This window comes from Scomber japonicus, chromosome 5 (genome assembly GCF_027409825.1).
Source record: "Scomber japonicus isolate fScoJap1 chromosome 5, fScoJap1.pri, whole genome shotgun sequence".
Classification (NCBI taxonomy): Eukaryota; Metazoa; Chordata; class Actinopteri; order Scombriformes; family Scombridae; genus Scomber; species Scomber japonicus.
Genome location: NC_070582.1, coordinates 32,649,504 through 32,656,421, shown reverse-complemented (window position 1 = coordinate 32,656,421; position 6,918 = coordinate 32,649,504).

Here is a 6,918-nt window from a genome sequence, read left to right as displayed (position 1 = left end):
GTGGCGTATTCTGTGAGTAAGGCTAATAAACACTGCCAGTGAGCCTGTGTTGTCTGTCTGTCTGTGTGTGTGTGTGTGTATGTGTGTGTGAGTGTGTTTGTGTCCCAAATAAGATTACACAGTAACAGTGATCCCATGGAGAGACAAAGGCTACATACCAGTCTGTAAGCTGGGTAAACAAACCACACATATAGCCTTTTATCCAGCAACACAGTCATTTAGCCGAGCAGCATAAAACAAACAAGTCAGTCATTTAACCAGTTAACGAAGCCCTATGTCAATCAGTCAGTTAGTCAGCAAACTAGTCAGTAAAAGATCACCCAGCAAACCACGAACCAGTCACCAACTTCATCCTCCAGCCAGTTATATTAGCTGACATACCAGTCAGTCAGTCAGTCAGTAAGTCATTAAAACAGTCAATGTTTCATCCAATGATCCAACAATCCAGTAAGTAATGTTGTGAGCCAATAAACCAGCCAGCAAACCAGTCATTTAGCCATTCACCCAACTGTCCTTCACCTAGCCTGCTTCGCTAACACACAAATCAGTTAGTCACTCTTTCAGTCCACCTGCCAGCCAACATTTAATCTACAATTATTCAGCCAGCCAGCAACTGGCAAACATGTAGTCATTCAGTCAGTCTAGTCCAGTCAGACAGTCATCCACTCAGTAATATTAGCAAACATTCCAGTCCATAAATCAAGTCATTTAGTAAACCAGTCAGTCAACCAATGAAAGTCACATCCCCTATTCAGTAAACCTGCAAACCAGCTTGTCATTAAGTCAATAAATCAGTCTGCAAACCAGTCATTCAGCCCCTCAGCAGCTAACAAATAAGGCTTTCATTCAACCAATCAACAAACCCTTATGTCAGCCATCCAGGAAACCCACCAGTCAAAACCAAAGCTAGTCAGTCACTTGGTCAGCCAGCCCGTTATATTAGCTAACATATTGATCATTAATTCAGTACATCAATAAGACTGTCAACTGTTTCACTTGATTAAACAGCAGTGCAGTCAGTCATTCAGTTAGACAATATAGCAGCCAGCAAACCACCAGTCACTTAGACAGTCAACCAAGCACTTACAATAGCAACAAGATACTCAGATAGACAGCCGGTTAATCTTTCAAGCCACCAGCCTACCAACAAACCAGTTAGTCAGCCAGCCAGCAGCTCACTCTTTCAAATCCTTGATACTGATCAAATCAAATGACTCATTCAAGTCACCAGCCAGCAAACATGTCAATTAATAAACAATTATTTAGCCAGCCAGCAACTAACAAACATCATTTAGTCAACAAATCCATTAGTCAAATGGTCATTCAGCCAACGAAGAACCAGTCTACCCATCAGTCCAACCACTTAGTTAAACCATCAGGGCATTTCCAATATTTCATGAAACATTTAAAAATACAATAACAAATCTATATCCACACATACAGAGCTGTATACTAGATAAATAATCATCTACATCATGAGTGTTAAACATCTTGATTGGTGCATCTCTTCTACCTGGTCATGGTATTGGTCTGTGATCTCAGTGAGTTCAGACAGGTCTTCATCTTCAAACTCATTCAAACTGAAGTCACTGGTCAACCTGAGGAGCAACAATGGATGTAAAAAACATCATTTAACATAAAATGAAACAGAATTCAGACCACCAGACTCTGTCTTTCAATGGATTCTAGACTCTAGGTATACATGTTTGGACTGGGACTGTGCTTGCTACTGGGCAATTCTAAATCTTTTCATTTCAACACTGCAATAGGTATTAAAATATGCATGGACAGTTTTATTTTAAATAGTCTGACCTAAGATTCTTCATCTCATGACAAGGCACAGCCAACTGGATAGATGCTCTAGTCAGAGAAGCCTGGTTCAAAGAGGTATAATAATCATGTAGCAATAGTTCAGTGCTGTTATTGATAGATATATCGTCATCTCCCTTTAAAAGTCAGGAAAAATCAGTAGGCTACCTGGTGAAGAGTCACAGTTTGGAGGTGTGGGCGTTCTTTTCATTCTTTTGCTCTAATCACAATTCAGTAGTTCCTTATGAGGAATACCAAAATGTCTACAATTCCTCATTCCAAACTAAATAATTCTGCTCAAAACTGTTTGGTCAAAGTGCAGCCAATAAACTCAGATTAAAGAAAAAGATGTGAAGCTCCAAAGGCCAAAGTGGAAAATTCAAAGATAAAAAGCAGGACTTTCTATTGTGTCATCTTAATCAGATATGCAACACTGATAAGTCACACTTTTTATTTCTAAAAGAAAAACAGAACAGTTGCACCTCTTTTTTAAAATCATCATCTTATTATTCTGCCTTCTAAATTGGGATCACATGGAAGCAAGCTTTAATTAAACACACATGGTACTTATATTACAGAAAATAAAATACTAATTGTATAACTGGAAACAACAGTCATAATGTTTGAACATTATACAGCATTGTTTCCAAGAAAGAAGTTGTTTCTGGGAATAATAATGTCTTAACTACAATGTGCTGCCAAGTTACTGCCTGACTGTCTGATTCACTAAAACTTGAATCCAAGTCTGCTCCACAGTGCTGCTGCAGGTCATGTTTGATTTAAGTCTCTGGCCTTCAGCACTCAGTTCCAGCTTTTGTGTAATGACTACTGTATTAATGCAAACTGTGAAACAAACACTTGTCTTTAAGGATGAATTCTGTCTCTTGGCAGAAATTAGAAGCCAGAGGAAATGTACAAAAACTGAGACAATTGTGAGTGTTGCTGCATACCATTTCTCCCACTGATCCTCCAACTTCTCCCCATCCTCAGCGGGGTCCATCACCAGGAACAGCAGCATGGACTGGGCAGATGTGGGGGCACAGCAGCCTCTCTGGATAGTGCTAAATAAATATTGAGTTCTCTCTATTGTTTTATGTCTTTTGGTGACTGGAGAGTTCTAGGTCTGAGCCATTCCTGGGTCTTGTGAGAGTGGTCCTGGCTGGTTTTAGGGGACTAGGCCCACGTTAAATGCCTCTGCATCTACTGAAGCTATGGATCAGTTCCTAGATTTATGTTCACTCAAGCTTGTTTGTCAAAATCAGGGGTTACTGGGGCTAATGCAAGTCCACTGGAGATTGTCCGGGTTCTTCAATGGGCTAGTCCTGGTACTACTGTGTCCCTGTACTCCAACTTCTAGTGTTGGGTGTTTGGGTCAGTGGAAGCTAGTGCTGCAGCTACTGCTGGTTTACTGGCATAGACGCTCTAGGTCTACTGAAGACAGCAGCAAACCTGGGTCAATTGAAGAGGCGTTCCTAAGCCCTGATTCTTCTAGACTAGCAGTCCTCTGTCTACTATGATTTAGTCATGGGTCTACTAAAGAGGTAGTCCTGGGTTTAGTGACTAAGCATTCCTGGATCTAATAAAAAAGTGATCCTGGGTCTACTGACGAGGTGGTTCTGGGTCTACCGAAACATGATCTACCAGAGCAGTGTTCTTGGATCTTCTGAAGCGGTGGTTCTGGATCTTCTGAAGAAGTGATCCTGGATATACTGGAGGAGCAGACCACTACTGAATAGGTGATCCTTAGTGTACCAGTACAGTTTCAACAAGAGCAAATCCTTCCTTCTGATGAAACAGGGAGAAGAGAATACAACGGTCTGATCTGTCGTTAGATGAAGAAAAACTCTTGTGTCCAGTCTCGCCGACCTCAGCACAAACAGACAGGAGCACGCTTCTCTCTCAGAGACATTTAGTGAATGCCCTTGCTGCCCCCCTCTCTCTCGCTCTCCCTTTCTCTCTCTCTTTCTGTTTCAGGATAGGTCCAGCTGCTCCTCTGATCGATCAAACTGCCATTAACAGCCACTTCCTCTCCTCTCAACACAGCAACACTGCACATTTCTTTCTGTCTCTCTGTCTGTTCAATCCTCTTACTGGTGTCTGTGTTAGTTTTGTTCTCGTAGTTTCTTTTTTAAAATTTTATCACTGGTACTCACATCAATAATCACAATTCTTTAGAGGTTATTTACACGACTGTCCAAAAACAGCCCTGCCCTGCAGAAATCCAATAATATAACTCAGAAAGTTTAGTTATTTAACATATCACAACAGATATATGGTTACTTTAGGGTTTATTGTATGTGTGTAACTATCATATTATTCTTTTAAATCTAAATATTAAAGGTGTAATTTACCTTTAAAACACAAAAACGGAGGTTAATGCTATTTGGTTGGAATGACTCATCAAGAAGCCTGAGAGAAAAAACTAAGAGCACTCTGTTTCCTCCCAACCTTTGTACATTGTGTATGTGGCCTTACCTCTGAGTGCCTATTATAGTGTTTATGGCAGTTTCATTACATTTTCCCTGTTGTCACACATAGCAACCTATACTTTACCTGTGCCCTCAAATTAGTTTGTGATCAATTAATTAAACAAGGTGTAAATTAAGAAATATGTAGCATGTAAGCATAATATCAACTGACATAACAGGGCCCCCTCTACAGGTCAGGACAGGGCCACAGGATAAGGTCATATTTGCCACCTAAAGCAAATACTGTTATTAAAGCAGTAGATATTGACTGTAAATTGTACTGTAGTCATTAAAAATTATAGACTGTTTCATCAGGATTAAAGGGTCTTTTTGTTATTGCTGGTTGTTAACTTGGTCCATTTACATACCAGAAATGTCTCTAATAATCCCTCATTACCCAGAATAGTGTGGACTACAGTAGGTCAAACATATAACCACAAAGTTGGTCTGTAAACCATAATGGATATTTACAACGTGCAGTTTGAGTGGTAATTAATTGATGGCCTTTGTTTTCTCCTATGAATAAGGAGATTATCTTCACATTGTTAAATTCTTCATTTTTTATTATACAGGGAACCATTATATCATTTAGAGTCAACACACGACTACGACACTCACTTAAGTATTCTCCTCTATCCCTTACTACCTCTTTATTTCCTGTCTTTCACATAGATACATTGTTCTTTTTTATCCTTATCTTCTTTCATCCAGTTCCTTCTTTATGTATCTGTCCATCCAGAGTCCAGTCAGCATCAGCAGGTCCCTGCTATGAAGACAACCCCCCACTCTGGTGCATTAGGACTGCTGGAGGGGATGTTGAGTTTAATATGGAGTGACCATCAGAATCTAATCTGATCTCACAGAGAAAACACATACAACATGTATTTGTTATGAAGATGTTAACATTGAGGATCAGTGTGCTCCAAGTTCAGGTTGGTGCAGGGTGAAATTTAAAACGAGGTCTATTTTCGTATTCCCATCTGTCCATAAAAATGGTTATTACCACGCACGCACACACACGCGCACACACCACCCCCTCCTGTCTCAACACTGTCCTGCTCTGACGGTAAAGTATCAAGTAACACTGGATCAGTCTGCAGAGTCCTGATATCCTTTACAGATAATCAGAGAAGGATGCAGCCACAAAGTCCTGATGGACACTGAAACATTGTGCAAAGATGCTGAATGGATGGATATATGCAGAAATGGAGCTCTGGAAGGAGGGAAGAATATCACTGTAACACTGTATTTGAATTCAAATGTGATGCTTTACACGCAGATTATTGTCAAAGACAAAATCTAACAAAACTATATATTATTGTTATTATCATCATTTATCTTTCATTAGAATATCTTTCCATGATGATAACTTCACATATTTAGTGATTTTCTCTCATTTATTACACTGTAGTCAGCGATCAATATCAGATCAATAACTCTGCTGCTGTGCAGTTTCTGACTGTGATGTCTTTATATCTAGTATGTTCTGACTCCATGTTGTTCACATTAAAGGATTCAAGATGTACGTGTATTGTAGAACATCAGAAGTAGAGACTGACACAACCACAGATAAATGAGTATGTTTTAGAGAGGTGCTGATTCCTTTTATGGTTCTTTTATTATTATTGTTATTATTATCATCATATTAACATCTCTCAGTACAGCCTTAATGAAGGTAGGATTAATTGCAGGGCTGTTGAGCTATATAAAATTAAAAACCAAAAAAAAAAAATGAAATGAAGTTTCATTAAAATATAAACCATCAAAAGTGCAAAAATAAAGCACAGCAACATATCAAACATTCATAAAAGCTTTTCAATAAAAGAATGCTTTAAGAAGACATTTAAAAGACAGTAAAGATGTTGCCTGTCTGATCTTAATAGACAGGCTGCTTCACAGTTTATTATACTGCATGTCTATCTCATAAACTGGCAAGTGCACATCCCTACAAGTGCATCTGTTGTTTATGTACCACAGCCAATATGGCAGTAACTAACTCAGTGATGTCACCTCTAAAACCATGTGTAGCATGTCAGAGCCAGTGTACTTTCTGCTCAGGACTTGGTGTTACGAGCACAGTCGTTACCTTTTCTGTAGGTGCTCACATGAAAGCCAGCTGCTTGTGATGGACATGGTCCCTCTCATCCCTGTCCTGTACGTGGCAGGGTTTGGGATGCAGATGCAGGGATGCTGACCTGCTTTGGTAACAGGGAGATGTTGAGTGAGTCTATTCACAGCCTGCAGCCCTATTTCTAGTTAAAGGAAAGGTTCAAATTTGATTTATTTCTGAAATCAGTCAGGAGCTCAAATGAAAATTAAGTGTGCTCCTCTTGCTGTAATGATTCCTCCTGTTCATACTGACCATTAGAAGTTCCCTTCAAAATACACTTATAATGGAAGTGATGGAGGACTAAATCCACAGTCCTCCTTCTGTGTAAACATGGATTTAAAAGTTGATGTGAAGCTGATATGAAGCTGAAATGAGTCAAATCTTCATCTTCTATGTTTCAACGTTACAGTGTTTTTAGTAGCAAAGTCTTTTTGTTACTATACTTCCACCACAGCTCAACAGGAAACACTAAGAGGGAATCTGATGGTAAAAAGACTGTAAATGTGTCAGATATCACTTGATATGACTAAC